Genomic DNA, 5,000 nt, shown 5'->3' with positions numbered 1-5,000 from the left:
AGATCTTTCTTTTAGTACATGGGCAAAGCATGGAAAAACACCGGCGATGCATACGTTAAGACGGACCGTATGTAAGAAGTGTAAAATAGTATTACATGTATCTCATTCCGTGGGACCTTTGCCCTCTTCAGTTGTATTAAAAAATACATATGCTTCGAAGCTTTCTTGATGGCTTGATCAATATGCTCATTCCATGTGAGGTTGTTTGAGATCGTAACAGATAATCAACACATTCAAGCTTTGTTGTCTACTACAATGGGCGCGAGGTGTGCTTTGTGTTTTGCAAATGATATCCTCAGCTCTTTACATTTATCACTGTTTAATTTAACCTGGTTCTCAGATGACCACTGCGCTACAGTATTTGCAATTATTTGAGAATTGCTGCCGGCTCCCTTTGCAACGATCTCAAATGTGGTTGTATCGTCCACATACTTCCAGATGTTACCTACATTATTGATTTCTAAGTCGTTTATAAGCACTAAAAACAACCATGGACCTAGTTTAGTTCCCTGGGGGACTCTGGAGGGGACTGCACCCCACTCGGAGTAACACCCCTCTGACAGTTTGATTCTCTGGGAACGATCACTTAAGAAATCAATAATCCAGTTGGTTATTTCTATAGGAAGGTCTAATACAAGCTCTGTACAAGAATCCTATGATCTATAAGATCAAAAGCTTTCTGATAATCGAAGAGTGTGACCCTCACTGTAGCTCCAATGCTGTCACATCCCTGGGTCCAGTGGTGTAACATGTGAATGAGCGCCTGGGTTGTCAAAGACTTCACGACAGCACCGTACTGGCATGGGTCGAGGATTTTAAGGACAGCAGCTTTAACGTAGTCAGCTACGACGCACTCTTCTGTCACTAGACAGACAAGGATAGACAAGGAGTAAAAGAAATAATACTAATCCTATTTTGGGCATGGTATATTTCTCTCTATTTTGGGCATGGTATAGGTATATGATTCCTTTCATGTATAATTTCATTAGTTACGATTATGTGAGTAATTGGCTTAAAAGTGAGTGTAGTGTTTTCCAGTTATACCATGCCCAAATAGGATTAGAATTTCGCCTCTTTTTTTGTTATTACGCTTGAATAGCGTAATAAGGAAGTACATGATCAGTTCAAGGAAGTTCAGCGACGATTTGAGCCGTAATAACGTAAAAACGCAATGGGCCGAACCGTTTTTCTCAAGACAGCAAAGATATCAGCCGTAATAACGTAATAACGTAATGGCCGAACGCCTTTTCTCAAGACAGTGAAGATATCAGCGGTAATAACGTAATGGGCCAACGTTTTTTCGCAAGACAGCCATGATATGAGCCGTAATAACGTAATGGGGTAATGGGCTGAACCCTTTTCCTCGAGACAGCGATGATATCAGCCGTAATAACGTAATGGGCCGAACCCTTTTTCTCAAGACAGCGATGATATGAGCCGTAATAACGTAATGGGCCAACGATTTTGTAGGAAAGTTCTAAGACAGTGTGTGTTCGTAGCTGTTTGATGTGCATCTTCCCCGCTCCTAGAATCAATCGATTCTGTGGCACTACCAGCTTTCACGACATCATGCAAGGCGGTCGATTTCCCGCCAGTGATAAGTTACACACTTATCCATCCGGTTTATTGCCGTCTTTCATCCCTATCACCGTCGGCGGGTATTCGAAAGACGCTTGAACGCCAGCTTTCGGACCTCACACACCACTACCTGGTCCACAAAATACGGATGTCTCAACAACTCATCCTTGTTGAACGAAGAGCACAAGGCCATGTTTCACCGACAGTGCACTGCAGACAATAGGAAGGATACTGTGCCATAGAGCTTTGAGTGTTTGAACTTTGACTGCTCAGCTCATTGTGGTGATAGTAGATTCGTTCTGACGAAGGGCTAACGCTTGAAACGTCAGCTTTTAGAATCTCTGTAGGGTGGCCAATTTACATTATCAACTCTGTTGATAAAACCAAATTTTTGTATACTACTTCGCCACCGACGCAGCACCACAGTTTCTTTAAAAACTACCCCCTTTCGTGTAATTCCTCAGATTGTCATTTTACTGTTTGATCTTTCAATTCTGAATTATTTTCTTGTGGCCTTGAAGTTTAAACTCCTCTGCTTGATATTTTGGTGCTTGATCTTTGAATGCTAAATTTATTGTGGCCATAGAAATTAAATAATTGTTATTTGAGTTCTGCTTGTTATTTTCGTGTTTGATCTTGGACTGCTGAATTTTTCTGGCCATAAAAGTTTAATTAATGTTTATTGTTTGATCTTTGAGTTCTGAATTTATTGTGGCCTTACAAGTTTAATTCCTCTGATTGATGTTTTAGTGTTTTGATCTTTGACTGGGGAACTTATGGTGGCCATAGTAGTTTAATTGTTATGTTAGTTCTACTTGTTATTTTAGTGTCTGATCTTTGATTGTTGAATTTATTGTGGTCATCGAAGTTTAATTCCTGATTGCTATTTTAGCATTTGACCTCTGCTGAATTTGTTTTGGCCACAGAAGTCTAATTGTTATTTTAGTTCTGCTTCTTGTTTTTAATGTTTGACCTTTGACAGCTCAATTTATTCCTCTGATTGATATTTTGGTGTTTGATCTTGACTGCTGAATTAATTTTGGCCATAGAGGGCTACTGTCATTGTTATTTTAGTTCTGCTTGTTATTTTCTGTTTGACCTTTGACTGCTGAATTCATTGCGGCCATGGAAGTTTAATTCCTCTGATTGATATTTTAGTGTATGATCTTTGACTGCTGATTTACATGTTATTTTATTGTGGGCATAGAATTGTAATTGTTATTTTGGTTCTGCTTGTTATTCTAATGTTTAATCTTTGACATCTGAATTTATTGTGGCCTTTGAAGTTTAATTCCTCTGATTGATATGTTAGTGTTGTGATCTTTGACTTGTGAACCTACTGTGGCCATAGAAGTTTAATTCCTCTGCTTGTTATTTTAGAGTTTGAACTTGCACTGCTGAATTTATTGTGGCTATAGAGCCTTTGAGCCCTAAAACATAGGGACTTCCAAGAACACATGGAATAACTGCAGTTGTGGGACCAACACTGCGCAGGAAGAAACAGAAAATCATAAGAAGGTCAGGAATACAACACCTTGCCAGGGTAACCAGGCCTATCAGAAACAATTCCAACAATCAACACAACAATAGCCACATCCTGCATTTGCAGTTTAATGTTTTCGATGTGGTCATATCCACTATCACACCAAGAGTCCCAGAGAACCTGAGTTCCTTGATCAGTACTTCCTTGAATACCCAATCTCAGCAGGACCAGCTCCATTTTGTAACACATTGGATATTATTTTTTCTTTAATAGTCTGACAAGGTGCAAACTGTATTTATCAAATTATTTTTTTCTGTATGTAGTAACATAATACCGCTTTTACCTCAGGGTCTAGTGCCGCTGCATTATTTGAGGAATATGTTTCCACATATTTTTTTGCCACATCTAAAGTGTGGTTTTTTTGGTGGGTTTTCGTATCTGGCACAGCACAATCGCATAGCTTCATTGATACGGTATTCCTAGTATCTAATTTTCCGTCACACACAACATCCAGTTTGTAAGAATCATTCCTACTATAGACGTTCTTTGATGAGGTAATCTTTCTTGGATTCCTTTGCTCAGCAAGACTGACTGGCATACTGCCAATGAACTACAATATATTTTCAGATTGGAATCTCGAGTTAGTGGAGTCAGAATCAATCTGAATCCACACAGCTTATCAAAACACTTGAGCACTCGTTTTCAGGTACAAGGGGTAACAATGACTATTCTTAATTCTAGAAGTGCCACAGAAGCTAGTGAGGGGATATTATACCTCATCAGCTGTTTCTCAATTTTTAAATTTAATTTTGTTCGTCCTGGGAAAATACACTTTGTATTCCTGTGGGGATGAAAAGGCTAAATGCAATGGTATATTTTGGTTAGTTTGTGGTTGGTTCCTCACTGGGGAGAGCTCCTGTAATGTCTGTTATTTCTATCTATCGAGATTTCTTATTTTACTGTGGCTCGTCAATGCGGGAATGCTTTGCATTTGTAGGGATAAAGTGCTCCTCTCGTCACACTTTTGCTCCCATAGACTCGACACTTTGTACTCCTGGGATGTACTTATAGGCTAGTTGGGGCCCTTGGGAGGCCCATGATTGGTCACAGTCAACCCTAAGGGGAGACCCAACTCCCCCCCCCCCCATATATCGGTGTGTGCACCTTCCATATTTACCCAGGAATGGTCACAGTCGGCCCTGCGTAAGTGGCTGCAAGAATATCTCCCTCCTTCATAAGAGGAAAAGTAGGCACTAAAGAGACGCAAACCATGACCTGGTGCTGGTAGATAGAGACTATGGCCCTTTTCGGGTGATGAAAGTGTTTCCAAGTCAGGATGGCTTGTTCTTTGCAGCTGAAGTGAAGACCAGCTCCACAATACTTGTACACCCTATTTGAAAGTTGCGCCTACTTGAGGAATCAAAGTGACTGTTGTCTTTCTTTGTACTCTTTTGTATTACAGACACTTTAGGTAGCTAGTTCAAACGGGGGACGATGTTGAGGTCTGCACTCAACAATAATTTAGTTCATGTCAGCAGTCTCCTTAATTTGCATGCAGGACTTTTCGTTTTTTGCACCATAAAAAGAAAGAAAATCCTCCCAGGGCTTTTTTTGCCTTTCAAGTTAAGGCGGTCTTTTCAACCATTTGTAAAGTGACTTTGTTCCCTTGAACATTTTGCAGTATCCGTCAATACTTGGTATGAAATGCTGAAATTCATTTATTATTGTATTCCGTTTTGGTGTTAGTTTCATTGATCGTTTGTTTTTTTGACCTGTGTAGCTACTGCTTGTTTGTAATAAGTATTGTTTTCTTTCAGAACAAAAGGAAGTACACACATACATATCTTTATTTGGTTAAGCAGGTTAATAAAAGAGCAGCCAAAGGCTGATGTGGACCTGCTTAAGGACGGTGCCTACTAATTAAGGATATTTTTGCCCC

At 39.8% G+C, this 5,000-nt stretch overlaps 1 protein-coding gene across 4 annotated transcripts in view; it reads right to left on the bottom strand.

Moving 5' to 3' along the window:
• The window catches only part of LOC138039011 (NAD-dependent protein deacylase sirtuin-6-like), a 126,211-nt gene that overhangs the window by 43,416 nt on the left and 77,795 nt on the right, over positions 1-5,000 (bottom strand). The gene's annotated exons all lie outside the window — the stretch shown is intronic.

The sequence above is a fragment of the Montipora capricornis genome, chromosome 2 (assembly GCF_036669925.1).
Source record: "Montipora capricornis isolate CH-2021 chromosome 2, ASM3666992v2, whole genome shotgun sequence".
Lineage (NCBI taxonomy): Eukaryota > Metazoa > Cnidaria > Anthozoa > Scleractinia > Acroporidae > Montipora > Montipora capricornis.
The sequence above is the reverse complement of the archived record's forward strand: the minus strand, read 5'-3'. Positions and strand labels throughout refer to the sequence as shown.